The following is a 15,248-nucleotide window of genomic DNA, read 5'->3' as shown; positions in this document are numbered from 1 at the left end:
TAAAATCCTAAGCAAGATTTTGGATAGTGTCTATCATTTTAATTACTTAATGGAAAAAACAGCAAGAAGACTGTGTATTATTTTTATAATAATAAAATGGTGGGATAACAATATGACGAAGCTGTATTTATTTCCAAAACTATCTGTTTAAAAAAAAAATAGTAGTTTGCATTTATGAAGCAAGATCAGCATGTTCAAGAGAGATTTTCTCCCACCACATACTGTGTTCCGAGTAGAACAGCCATATCCCTTCCACCCAAACCATATTCTCTAGAGGCAAGGGAATGAGAAGGAAAGGAACTGGAAGAGAATAGTATAAAAATCAATCTCTCATGAAGTACACCAGCTGCTAGGAACTTTGTGTTTCAAAGATTACTCCAATCTATATTTGTCTGTGGCCAGTTGTTGGGGTGTTTTTGCAATATTCCTTCTCAACAGCTACTTCTGAATGCTGTCAGAGATGAAGCTGATCTGCTGCTGCAGTCCACAATGGCAACTCCAATGTTTCGTGAATCCAAACGACTCCATGCTCTCAACAGCTACAGAACTGGTACATGTGTATGTCATTAAACCAAGACACTTATCACGTCAACATTATGGAATTGAACATGTGCAATCCTAGTTCAGTTGTTTCCTAATTGAAGCATCTTTGTGTTACTTGACTGTCACTCGGTGAATGCCTTGCTCTCAGTGATAGAGAGAATTAAATCTGGATATTGTTTGATGTTATGGATTGAATTAAATCCAGCCTACTTTTGATTCAAACTCTCACGCCTTCCTAGAAATCTGAGGAACTGTAAGTTTTAAGTAGGGCTTCTGCCCTACAAACTGGGAAAATTACCGAAAACATCAAATACTGAAAGCAAAAAGTACTGACTTATTTACTACCAGGCAAGAGATGTACCTAAAGCTGAATTGGAGCACTGACTGTATAAAAGCTTACAAAGCTCAAGAGGAAAAACTAAGACTGGTAGAAACCTTGTGAATTTAGTATCCCCCATATTTTAACAGTCATGACTTGAATCTAGTACTTCCTATATTTCTGCAACCTTGCTGTGGCTCAGTCATCCCATAGAAGTGTTTTTGCAAGTCTTGACTAGGCTGTTCGGGACTGCAGTGTGAGACTAAGCAAAGACCTGGGAATCTGCAAGTGATTGCTTGCTGAATAATGGGAGGATTTATTAGGTGCAAGCAATGGTTGTACTTGCTGTATTTGTTTCATGCTTTTTTTAGCCTGGCTTCTGGGTTGGGTTTCTTTTACCCTCAGTGTTTAGAGAAAGAAACTAAAGCCAGGAGAGGGCAGGTGCTATGGGCAGCATTCCTTGTTGTCTTTCATGGCTGTGTCTAATGCCCCAGAAGGACATGGGGACTTGGCTGAAGAGCCCATCCCTATGGCTTTTCCCTGGTTTTGTTCCAGCACCAGACATGTTCTACTTTTACAAGCACTAACAGCACTTGAGCAAACTGGGATCCAGCTGTCCCACCTTCTTGGAGGTGTTACCCAACAGAAGATAACAATGTCACTTTTGGGTCATGCCTGTGGCCCAAGATGTGCTTCGCAAACAGCCCCACTGCATGCACCCCAACTCCCATGGTCCTACTGCCACCCTGTGCAAGATCTGCATGCAGCTAATCTGCTCAAATGGAGACCCCATCTCAGCCTGAGTGACCGTTGCAATTAGGAGTCTATAGAGCGTAAGTATAAATTAGCAAAGCATGAGTGAAACTTCCCCAAAAGAGTAACCCACAAGAGGTGTCTGCTAAGGCCATTTGCCAACAAATGCATGAAGAGTTAAAATATTATTCTTTCAGGCATGAGGCACATGGGGAAAACAATCCAGAACAGCTGCATTTGGACAACTTTGGAACAGTAACAGGGGTTCGTTCACCTGACTGATGACAAATCCCCAGTGCCTGCTGTCAAGAGCCACATCTGACCACTTGCTTCAAGGAGTATTTTGTCTAAAGCCTTTCCAGCTTCCTTTGCCCTGCCTTGTTAGGGCAGATTTAAAGGACAACTGTGGTCACCTTCATCTCCTGACTGAACACACACAGATCAACATGTGTGCATGAGAACAAAATGGATGCAAAACACTGAGGATTTAAGTGAGGCTAAAGTCTAATATCTGTCTGCTTATTGTTTCTTGTTGATGAGATAAGTAAGTTACAAAAATAAGTATGTTTGGGCAGGTAAAAGGGGTAATGTAAACATGCAATGCTCATAATTTCACCCATGAACCACAAAGAGGAACATTTACAGATGTATAAACTTGGCCTGTGACACCTCTTGCTGAGGCAAACAAAGCAGAGTGTATTACAGCTCATGGTTCATAATTACTCTGGTCACATTCCCTTGTTTGCCACCCATGTGCTTTCGCTGCAGAGGTCCAGGTTTGGCCCCAGGGAGAGGGGGGGCCCGAGACTTAGCCCAGCTCAGCTCAGCTCAGCTCAGCTCAGCTCAGCTCAGCTCAGCTCAGCCCAGCCCAGCTCAGCCCAGCCCAGCTCAGCCCAGCCCAGCCTTCCTCCTCCTTTGCCAGTGCATCTGTGCCATCTAGCGTCTTTTCCACGTCACTATCAAAATGTACCACTTGGAGCAGCCCACCGTTATAATAGAGACATTCTGGAAAGTAATTAGTTGGCTAATTGCTAATAACTTTAGCTGTGTAAAGATATACCTGAGATAGAAGACGCAAAACTCTGTTGCATCCATGGCACACAATCACTTAGTCATTAAACACCAGGGAGAGCTGATCACAATTGAACACACATTAACACAAGTTATTCTTTCTGCCTATCTCTTCTCCTGTTACCTATGAAAAATAAAGTGCTGCAGTTTTGTCCTCAGGGAATTACGCAATGCAATTCAACTATGAAGGTCTTTAAAACTCCCTCAATATCTTTTTAAGTGCTTCAAAGCAGTTGCATGTGTTTCCCTCTGGAGAGAAAACACAAAGATCCATTAAAAAGGATGTTAGTTATTCCAGATGTAAATCAAGCATGAAGTGCCTTACTAATGCATTTGCCTTTTCTCTAATTAATAAGTCTCTACTTAATCACAGCTTTTGTAAGCATCTATTCAAGCAGGTCTTCAAGAGCAAGACAGTCTCTGCTTAGCAGAGCCCACAAAACCCTTAAGTATTTGCAGCAAACTGAAGATCTTCACTACAAGATGCCAAAACTATGTGTGACAAGAAGAGAGCAAAGCAAAAGAGACATTTTCAGTGTTGGTGGCTCCTGCTGTAGCAGAGAATTTTGTAAGAATCATCTGGCTGTTTTAACCTAAAAAGTCACTATACTGCACAACACAAAGGAAGGCAAAAAAGCCCAGCAGCCCCAAATAATCCCCCAAAATGCACCAATTTCTGTTAGTGTGAATTTTACTATAACTGTTAAAGCAAGACACCAACCACATTATTGAATTTTTTTCCCAAGCCAACAGAAATAATAGAGCATTTTATCTGACATTGCATCTGTATGGCTTCAGAAAACACGAAAAGGCTTAAGGATTATGTATCTTTAAGCAAAAAGTTCTTTCCTGGTGTTTACAGAAGATCAGTACAATTTCTGAAATACGGAGCCTGCTGTCTCCTGCTGGCCTAGGCAGTGCCTTTGGTCTGGCCAGACGAGCTGTTCTTGAGCTCTGCCTAACATCTGCAGAACAGGAGAGTCACTTGCTAAGTAAAACTCCTGGAAACAGCACTGACATTTTGATGGGAACCTAAAAAGCATATGAAAGCCACTACATGCAACAGCCTGAAACATCTTTATTGCCATGTGATGCTTTTAGTACAGCTGAAGAAGCTGCCAGACAGCACAGGCAGGCTGCTGTGTTTAGGGACAGAGCAGCTGAACGTGCATTCGAGGTGGGGAGTAATGAGCAGCAGAGGTGCTGAAGATGAGCACTCCTGCCTGCTGCACCTCCAGGCGATGCTGCACCTGGTTTACGTGCAGCCAGATTGGCTGCTTGACCAGAAGCACTGACAGCTCTGTCTGGCTTCATGCTATAAAGAAATAACTCAAGGAGCAACACTTGGTTGCAGAAAATCAGACAAAATGTGCGCAAAGGTAGAGAGAAATCAGCAAGACTCGAGGAAACTTTCCTACTCATACAACTGTGGCCAGTGGAGCACCATGTAGAATCATAGAATCATTTTGATTGGAAAAGACCTTTAAGATCATCCAGTTCACTGTTATGCAACAATGCCAGGTCCCCTTTAAACCACGTCCCTAAGCATCGCACCTATACATTTTTTAAACACCTCCAGGGATGGTGACTTGACCACTTCCCTGTGCAGCCTGTTCCAATGCTTCACAACCCTTTCCATGAAGAAATTTTTCCTAATATCCAATCTAAACCACCCCTGGCACAACCTGAGGTCATTTCGTCTCATCCTGTCACTTGTTACCTGGGAGAGGAAACCAGCCCCCTCCATGCTACAACCTCCTTTCAGGTAGTTGTAGACAGCAATAAGGTCTCCCCTCAGTCTCCTTTTCTCCAGGCTCAACAGCCCCAGTTCTCTCAGCTGCTTCTCATAAGACTTGTGCTCCAGACCCTTCACCAGCTTTGTTGCTCTGCTTTGGATGCACTCAGGCATCTCCATGAGAGCTGAATTAAACTTGACTGTCCCAGAAAAGCCCCTCCTCTCTGTTATTCTCTCAACATTTTGGTCTGCCCCAAGTCTTCCCTCAGTTCTGATCCTCTTCTCTGCAGGTGAGGGGAGGTGGGTGCCAGCAGAGACCAGCAGCCGCCAGCGCTGAGACCACCTCAGGCACGCAGCTGTCACCAGCCCCAGGGTGACAGGAGGAGCAGTCAGCATTTCGCTGTGCTCAGCAGCAAGGTGCACTAGCTGTCCAGGGAAGGAAACATGGCACATTTCAGCAATATAAACACCTATCACGCTAATGCTGGATTAAAAGAAAGGCCAAGCTTAGAGTCTCTCTTAGCTCCCCTTAATGTGCTCCTATGTGACTGGGAAAACTGCAGTTGAAGAGGCTCTTTCCAGAGATGTGCTGACAGAGGATGACAGGTACAGAGGATTTTGCTTGAAAGAGGAAGACACTGGAGGGAAATATATCACCTGGACTAGGAATCCTCTAGCTTTAGTGGCTTAAATTCAAACATCACTGTCCTATTGTGAACCTTTTTTTAAAAAAATCATATTAACTAGAGACATTTTAACAGCTTAGGTATTTGCTCCATTATTCTCAATGGGAATTATCAGGAATGTAGTTACTATGAGTAGTGTCTTTTAGGAACTCTCCTTGTCTTCTTGGTCACTGCAATGCAACTACACCTGGCAGGTGTTGGTTTTGGCACAATAACTTAATAAATAAATACGGGAAAAGCTGCAAATGTAAAAAGAAGAGAGGGACTGATAGAGATTTATATTTAGCCATGGTAAGAACCAAGAAGAGACAGAGCAACAATTCATGCCTTATTATTGTTAATAATGCCTAGAGAAATGGGGCAGAAAGGTGGGGTGGTAACTACAGCAGCGGAGAGGGACTTTGAGATGTAAAATGCTGAAGCAGTACTGAGAGAAAAGCAAGGCTCTTCCTTATCTTACCATATTTCATTTGCCTCTTGCAAAGAGGAGGTAGGATTCCACAATGAGAATAACCACTGCTTGTGCTGCAGCATCACACTGGTTTTGTACACAGGACAAAACAGTATCTCTCTAAAATACCTCTGTGTGAAACTAATACTTCAGATAATCACTGTACCCGCTTATCCCTCATTGTATCCACTGCTGCAATGTGCTGTGCACTTCATAATTCAACAGCAAAGTGAATTTTTTTACTTAAAGTTCAGCGCTGGCTAGGGACGACTGTACTATCAGATTTGCCAGGATGGATAAAGCCAATGGTTAAAACAGAGAGAAGATCTGTTTACCTCTCACACCAGCAGCAGCCTTTTGAATTTGAAGGCTTCCTTCCAGAACCTGAGAAAAGTTCTTGAACATGGCATTTTTGTGCAAGGGACACACAAACACAGTACCTGATATTCACTATTTACCAGATAAAACCAGAATCTTTTCATGTTCTAATTGGGAATGATGCCTGTCAATTCCTCAGACACAATGCAGCCTGCTGAACTCCCAGGGTTTTAAAATGCCAAATGATTTGACACCCAAATGGGCTCAGGCTTCTGGGACTTGGACAATCTTGCTCAATAATTGTTAAGCAACCAGCACAGAGAGGCCCGATCTGCAACTGGCAGTTCTGGCTGTGTTAGTGGTATTGGATCAGTAACTAATGAGAGCTGTCAGGAACTGGCAAGCACCACTTGTAAAGCTGTCACTTGAACCCAGTGTCTCCCTCCCAACACCCTAAGGTATTTAATCAATTTTTCTAAGCGAGTGTTTACTTTTCACATTAGCTCACCTGAAAAGTTATACTGCTAACTTAAAAACAAAGCAGAGAGGGAGAACATATAGTTCTAGCAATTACAGGGTCCAGAAAATTGTTTTCTTGAACTTGTTTCTCCCTAACTCCTCTGCTTTGGCCACTTGGTAGAGCAAAGCACATTTACCTGTGCATTAGTTCTCTGTCAGGGAAATGATGTTATATATTCAAAAGCCTGACTTGCTTTTCAGAGCATGTAAAACAGTCATAAATATGAGTGCACTAAAGAGCAGGAATGTTTACTTATGGCATTGTTTGCCCAGCAGTGGAACCAGTGTCTGATGGCTGTTTGTTCTTGCACCGTAACCCAGCTCCAGGAGGCTGTAATTCACCGTGAACTGAATTCTGGTTTCACTGTCTGTGTATGAGGAACAGTTTAATTAAAATGCAGGAATAACAAAGACAGCTTCCATTGACATATAGTAGATAAACCTTTGTCAGTCAGACTAATGCCTTACAAGAGGCAGTTTTCCCAGTCTGTTTTTGGTTTGGTGTTCGGCTGTTTTTTTTTTAAATAATAAGGCATTGCAGTATAATGAAGTATAATGGAAAATGCAGACATTTTCTTCATTGCAATCAGAAAGCTGCCCCTGGATATTGGTAACACCCAGGCTTTTGAGCACAGAAAAGCACTGGGATAAATGATGGTACCCTTTTCTAAATAAAACAGTTCCTGATAAATGTCTTTCAATGTTTATTTTTGTGCTGTAATTGATCATGTTTTAAATAGGAGAAAACAACGTGGAATTTCAACTTGATAAAGATGTCCTCATTTTTATGCTCCAAATGCCAGGTCTTGATTCACTTTTTTTTTTTCTTCCGGTCAATGAACCAATGTCATTTTTGTTGTCCTTGGGTGGGAAGTAGGAAGAAGACAGGTAAGTCAGTATCAGGGATCCTGTTTAAAGGCTTTGAGAAAGGTGCATTTTTTTGGTTGAGATTTGAGATTAAACTTTGAGGTTTTCTTCTTTCTTTTGAAATGTGTGATGACAACATTTTTTCCAGCTCGCATTTGTTTATCATTTGGTAAACATATGTGTCACTTCTTTAAGGAATGAGACATACAACTCCTGGGGAGGGGAGCAAATGAAAATATTTTGTTCTTATATAAATATATGTGATTGTATTAACTAAAAGCTAGGTCACATTGTTTGTATGTGTATACACATATATAATTGAATGATGTACTAGAAAACAGACTTTCAAAAACTTCTGTGATGAAAGGCATATACTTTCCAATCATGTTTATACATGTTTATATGTGCAAGAATAAACTTTTTTTTTCCCAGCTGGAACTTAAGAGATTTTGAGAACCTAGGAAAACAAAACAAAAAAAAAAATAGTGAGAAATATTTCAGCAAATTGAATTCTCACATATTTTTTAACTTGCCAGGAAAACCACACTGTGAGGTCATCTCAGAACTGAGAGGATGAAAATTACCTGACTTGAGCAACTTAAAAGTAATACTATAAGAAACAGTCTGAAATGACTGCACCTTATACTTTGCGGCTTACGGCACTATTATTACCAATATTGGTACAGAAATTTAATAGGGTTATATTCCTTTGTTATAGAAAAAATTTGATTAACCATATTCTTCTCTCTGAATAGCCTCGTTTAGCATTAGCAGCTTAGCACTAGTAGCTGAAGTAGTTGAAGCCTCTACTTTCATGGATCAAACAGCTCTGGATATTAAAAAATGTTTTTCTAAACATGTTCCTGACTGGCCAGGGAAGTCAGTGGACAGGGTAGTGCATTTGGCTACATTTGTATGCAAAGATGGAAATGAGAAAAGAGTTGAAGAGACATCAGAGGAAAGAGGAGATAGATGTGCTTGTGGCTGTGCTGAGGGAAGGGTTTGGAGAAAGTAGAGGGAGAGGCCAGGAAGAATCATAGGATGTAGATGGCATCAAAATGAACATGATTTCCCTCTGGGAGCTAATGACTGTTGTGCTTATTGTGGGGAATGGGGGTACTGGAAATGGGAATCTCTCATGAGACCAAGAGGGCCCTGGGAGAAATTAGATGAATATCACTGAACAGCAATGATAGGAAGAGGGAGACTCAGACAAACCTTAGCATACGTATGGGTTTTGGAGTACTAAACTGAATCAATAAGGGTCAAATTGGGGGAAAACAGAAGACAAGGAAATAGCATTCCTAGCAGATACAGTAGCTGCTGTATTACTTTTGCATTTCAAGCCTAATGGGTAACTCTCAACTGATAGAATATTGGTTCAAGGGGTCACAGGAAAAAAGAAACAATCACGTAGCCAGCCGGTGTTGCTATGGATAGGTGGCCAGGGAGTGTGGGGAAGATTCTGATCACAGAAGAATCACCTATGTGTTTGCTGGGATGAAACCTGTTACAGTCCCTAAATGCCCAGATCTATCTGTCCCCAGAAAAGGTAGAACTTCCAGCAGCAGAGGTCTGTCTCACTGCTGAAAACTCACGCGAAGTTCCTGAATGAGAATGGATATAATTTCAATAGATTTCAATAGAAATCAACACGATCGGTCTCCATAAAAACAAAGGGAGGAAAGCCCATAGCACTCAAGCAGTATCAAATTCCCAGGGAAGCAGTAAGAAGTATTCAGAAACAAATTGACCAATATCTGCAAAAAAGGAGGCTTGTGATGATGCGGTTCCCTGTATAATACCCCTGTTTCACCTGCTAGTAAAAACAGGTTGGACAACGGAGATCCAGAATATTGTTTTTTACAGGATCTCAGAGAAAAAAAAATCAATGTGTGATTGCACCCCATCCAGTGGTCTCAGACCCAGCAACAATATTATTCCAAATTTGCATGTTGGGCAAAATACTGTTATTAATCTAACAGCTGCATTTTTTAATCTTCCTATAGCAGAAGACAGCCAGCATATGTTTGTATTTATGTGGAAAGGCCAACAACTAATGGGGGAACCTGCTTGCCCCAAGGGTTCACTGGGTACCCTATGATATTCTCCCATTTGCTTAAAGATGACATGAAAGATATTACCTGGAGGTTCTATACTTGTACAATATGTAGGTAATTTGTTACTTGCCAGTAAAAAGTATGAAAGATACTATTTGTCTATGTACTGCTTTAGCAGAAAAAGGTCACTATGCATTTCTTGGCTTCAGCTGTGCCAGCAGGAAGTAAAATATTCAGGATTCATATTAAAACAAGAACAAATATTAGTAGACCCAGAACAGGTCCAGGCTATTGTAGAAATACCTTGACCACTAACAAATAGACAACTGTGAGGACTTTAGGCACAATAAGGTGCTGCAGACCCTGGGTACTGTGGCTAGGGGAGTTAAGTAATCCACTGACTGAAGCTACCGGGGCAGAGGAAGCGGAGCCTGTACGTTGGGGACCTGAGAGAGGCGGCTTTCTAGGCTATAAAAAGGAGCTTTAGCTTCTGCTCTGGCACCGGGATTGCCAGATTACTCCAAACCCTTTGAACTATTAATGCATGAGAAGAAAGGAGCAGCCAGCTGAGTCCTTACTTTAAGGCCAGGTCCACACTGCCGCCCTGTGGCTTAGTACCCAACTCAACGGGATCCCGCAGTGACAGGGAATAATTCCCATGTTAGAGCGATGGCAGCAACAGCAACTATCACAGAAAAAAACAGAGCATTAGCCCTGGGTCACCCGACAACAGTGCATGTCCTGCATGAAGTAGAACTGATTCTTAAGGAACATGCTACACAAGCACTGTCCCCACAAAGAGTGCATCTCTACAAATTAATATTATTAATACTTCTAAAAGACGTAATGTCTTAAATCCAGCAACTTTACAGTCTGTTTCCTCCGATGGTGAGCTGCACCATGCCTGTGCTAAGGTAGTGTTTCACTCCAGCTTCAGAGGAAGATCTGCAGGATCAGCCTCTAGAGAACTCAGATCTAACCATTTTCACTGATGGATCTTCATACTATATGAATGGACAATGACACACAGGCTATGCAGTGGTGAGAAACTTAAGAAATACTGGAAGCAGAATGCCTACAACCCGTGGTATGTACCCAAGGACCTGAATTAACTGTGTTAGCAAGAGGAGCCTGGTGGGGACGTAATCAATGGTAACTGCTTATTCTGATTTTAAATATGCTTTTGGAGTGTTTCATGCAACAGGTATGCTATGGAGAGAATGAAAGTTCCTTACCTCGTCAGGAAAGAATATTTCTAAGGGAAATGAAATCCAAATGCTCCTAGAAGTTTTTAAGCTTCCAAGGGAAATTGCTATAGCACAGTCTCCAGATCACAGCAAAGGATCCAGCAAATTTCAAAGAAATAAAGAATTGGCAGCTAAAGCAGCTAGAGCTGCTGCTTGCCAACCTATACATCAGTGTACTGCCATAACAACTCTGCTGATGACTGGCCAGAGATCAATAATCCATCCCAAATATATGCAGAGATTACTCAGGAAGAACATGCTCAATGGGAAAGTTGGAGGTCTGTGAAAGGTTAAACTGGAATTTGGACTATTGAGGGAAAACCCATTTTAACAAGAAAATATTTAATGACTTGGTCTAGGTGGTTTCGTGATAAAACACACTGAGGGATGACAGCAATTGTTAAGCAGATTGAAAAAATGTTAGTAGCTCCCAGAATACAGATGGCATAAAAAGGATTGTGAGCTCTTGTCCCACATGGTCGCAGTTTTCTGATGCAAAACCCAAACAGGAGGCTGGAGGATGACCATGAGCATACTTCCCATTCCAAACACTGCAAATTGGTTATGTCGACATGCTTCCTGTGAGCAGATTAAAGTACCTGCTGGTAAGCATGGATCAACCTTCAGGGTGGGTAGAAGATTTTCCTACCAGGAAAGCTGATACTGCAGGAGTGGATAAAGCACTCTTGTGGGATATTATTCCCAGATACAAAAAACCTGAAACCATACAATCCAACAGAGGTTCTCATTTTTTTAAAGGAAATACTAAACAATATCTATGGAAGTTTAGGAATACAGCAACAACCACATGTTCCATATCATCCGCAGTCCTCAGCACAGGTGGAAAGAATGAACAGGTCTCTCAAAAATAAAAATGCTCAAACGTAGTCAGGTAGGTTTGAAATAGCCTCAGGTTTCAGGAATAGTGGTATGGGATATTAGAAAATGTGGTTATTACGCTTCTGATAGCCTGTTGGGTTTTTTTACTTGTATTTGGAATTGTTTTTAAAATATACTTATGAAATCTATACAAGGGTATTGAAGAGTCCTCATACAAGATGAACTACATATGGGCAGGGATGCCTGAAAAAAAAAAGAAAAAGAGGACTGTTACAGAATAAATTTGATTAACTATTTTAACTATATTCTTCTCTGTGAGTAGCCTCGTTCAGCATTAGCAGCTTAGCGCTAGTAGCTAAAGTAGCTGGAGACTTAGGCTGCAAGACCTGAGCAACAGTAAAGTTTTTGATAAAACTAATGCTAACACAGAACTAGCTGAATGCGGCAGATGCGGGTGCAATGATGAAGATAAGGACTAAGGAAACAATTCCAAGAGAATGAGGTAACTTCAGGAGAAGGCCAGTCCAGCAACAGTGAAAACCAGTAACATATCAAGAGACCAGCAACCAGGATTCAGAGATTGGGCTTGGGAAAAGGATGATGGACGGTGTGGGTAGAATTGAGGGGTGTGATGTGGGGCAGGGGTCCCTCTCTGGAGGCGCCCAGCTCGAGCTGCAACCTGAGAACTAATAAAAGAGGGATTGGAAACCTTCACTCAGACTTGACATCAACCAGCAGGAGGATCCTAGGGTGGGGGCCTGTTACGGTGGCTGGCGTGTGTAAGCCCGTAACACCTGTCAGTACAAAAATTGCTTACACTGGTGCAGGTATTCCCACAAGGAAAGGAACATAAACTCTACTCCTATAAAAGTATCCACACTACTGATTAGATTGATATAATTACATCAATACCAAAAGAACATCAGACCTCTAATTGGCTCAGTGGTACCAAAGCCCATTTGTACCTTGTAGTGCCCTTTCTCCTTCCCCAGCCCAGGATTTGGGTCTGTGTTCTGTAACTGCAGCCCTCACGGAAATTTGGCAATTTGTACCATCCAAATTTGGTTGCTCTGGAAACGGGCTACAATTTCTTCCAGCTTCACAGCAAGAGCTGCTGAACTTCAAGACAAACAAGCGTAGCAGCTCTGTTAACTCGTTTCCCCAGGCTGATAAACTTGCTTCAGGAATCACAGATTATTTTCCTCTTTCTCATGCACTCTGAGGTGAAACCCATGAGGAGCTTTTGATTGACTTGAGAAAACACTGAAACCCTTAAGTGCCTTTCACAAAAGGAAGCTGAAATAGGAGATCTCACATGGGCCAGAAACATATCAGACCACATCTGCCTGAGTATCAGAATGGGGGTGTGGAAGTGATCTATAGAGGGTTACAGAATAAGGATCATTTCCTAAAAGAGAACCCTTCTGCCTGGTGCCTCCCTCCTTCTCCCCAGTCCTATGACCTCTGACAACACGCTGCTTTTCTGCAAGGACTATTGGATATTACTTACACATTGCTGCTTGCAGTAATAGTCTATTACTAGTCACTCAACTCATGGTTTTCTGAGTTCCTTCCTTCACCAGGCCATTTATCAAACAATCTGGAATCACTCTGGCACCCTAAACACACCGTGCTAGGACAGGGCAAAGCCATGGGTATTCTAACACCCGAGAAAGCACAGTGTTTCCTACCAGATTTTCCCCCTGGAGTCAGGCAGTATAAGGTGAGATCATCAGAAAGTGTCATTTTCCCATCTTTTTTCCCCCCTTAGGGAGCTGGATTCACAGTCTGGTTGTAGTAAGCCTGCAGTACCCAGCTTCTCAGCAAGGTGCAAATTACCTCTCCCATGCCACATGGCCAGCCACACGCCTGGGCTGCTGGCATATGGCAAGGCAGCACTCCAGTTTCTGCTCTGCTAACTTGCTGTTTTATTAACATACAGGGGAGGAGAGAAAGAAAAGGCTAGGGTAGTGTCAGGAAACTTTGCTGTCCAATATGTGAGATCCTGTCCAAACTTATCTCCTCAGCAGATGTCTTACACTACAGGGACTCTTCCTTCTCTTGACACGCATATGACAGACCAGGAACTCTGCAGCAAAGATGAGGTCAACTGGCCCCACGAATTCATAAAATAAGGAAGGCTCAGAAGCTATTAGGGTTTCAGTTTTCTGTTATGTAGTACCGGCTGCCCTGTATCAGCTTGGCCCCTACCAACACTCTGCTGAACTCACACTTTTATTAATCTACTTGGAAGTTGCTGTGACTGCCTAAAGAGACTTAATTAGTCCTTTAATTAATGGGTATTTTAGCAGACAGAAGCTGCCACAAACCACAAGATTACTTGTTTGAGGCCACAGCATAACTGCTGTGCCAGTAGAGCATTACAGAAACTGTTTAATACTACATATTTCATTACATACTAAAATTAAATTGCCAATACATACTTGATGTAAAACTCTTCATGTCTAATCCACACCAGTGATACACATGCAAATGACCAGAGCTGGAGAAAACATTCTCCTTTGCCTTCCTCTCTTCCTGAGTAACCTAGTTCATATTGAAGGAGGGCAGCTAAGTGGTAATATTTTCCAGTTACTGTTTAATAATTTGTTTAATTTAGCTAAAGCAAGTACAAGGTTTTTCCTCTAGGTAGAAGACTCGGGGTATCCTGGTAAGATAAGGACAAGGCAAAGCAGGCAGCCACAACAGAGCTTTCAGAGCACTAGGCACGTATTAAGACACCGAGATATTTTTAGGGTCCAAGCTCCACTTGAGCTCCTGTGGGGGTGCAACATCAGTAGATTAAGTATTGAGAGCTCATGCTGAGCACATCAGAGGCTGCAGGAGAAAACCAGCAGCACAGCACACCACAGGAGAGCACAAAGAAGGTGAGAAGGGCAGAAGTGCCATGCTCCATCTTGGGAAGACTTAGCCAGGCAGTGGGCTGAGGGCCAGACAGAGGGGTGGGAGTGTGAGAACTACATTGTTGAACTGAGAGAAACAGAAGCAGCCGAAAATCTCCACAGTAGTGATGAAGAGGAAACAAAAATACTGTCCCCCAGTTCAGTTCTCCTCATGATCATGTGGAATTAGAAATTACCAAAACTATCCTACCTCATGCAGATTTTCAGATAAGGGAGGAGATGTAAAGCTCTTGTGTCAGGATCCAGCCTTGATTTCGCTGATGAATTGTAAGCAGAAATACATCACAAAATGCAGAAAATCACCACCTGTTCTTCAGTCCCTTCAGGGATGCAAAACCCATGCACATTTCCTTTCCACAGTGTAAGAATATGATTAAAATGGCACAGAAAAGGACCAAGGGCATGCTTGCCTTTGCTCAGTTTTTGTTGTTTTTTTTTGTTTTTTTTTTTTTTTTTCAGTTTTCTTTACAAGGAACTTTCTTTAAATTCTTGTTTTTATTTTTCAGATGTCACATTAACTCCAAAGACGTTTTGTCTTCTCACATGAGGGAGGAAGCAGAACCTTACCATCTCTCCTCTCTCAAAACTTTCCCCCCCATCTACTCAAAAGAGCATGAGACAAATAGTGTTGCAAGGTAAGCTTCATACATAATTGCTAAGCTCTGAATGCTTATGATTATATTGTCACAGCTCTTCTTCAGTAATGCAAGGAAGAGAAAAGCCCTCCAGAGGTTGGGGAAACTTCGATTATTCACACAGATGAAAGAGTAAAAACTTTGCTCTTCTCACATAACTGGCAAGTGGTTGGAGGCAGCACTCAACTCCATAGACAAATTTATTTTTGACTAGCTGAGTAAATCGATGCCTCCTGTCAGGGCAATGACTCTGGTTCTATACTGTATGAGACACAAAAAC

The sequence above is a fragment of the Streptopelia decaocto genome (assembly GCF_964273445.1).
Source record: "Streptopelia decaocto genome assembly, chromosome: 7".
NCBI lineage: Eukaryota > Metazoa > Chordata > Aves > Columbiformes > Columbidae > Streptopelia > Streptopelia decaocto.
The sequence above is the reverse complement of the archived record's forward strand: the minus strand, read 5'-3'. Positions refer to the sequence as shown.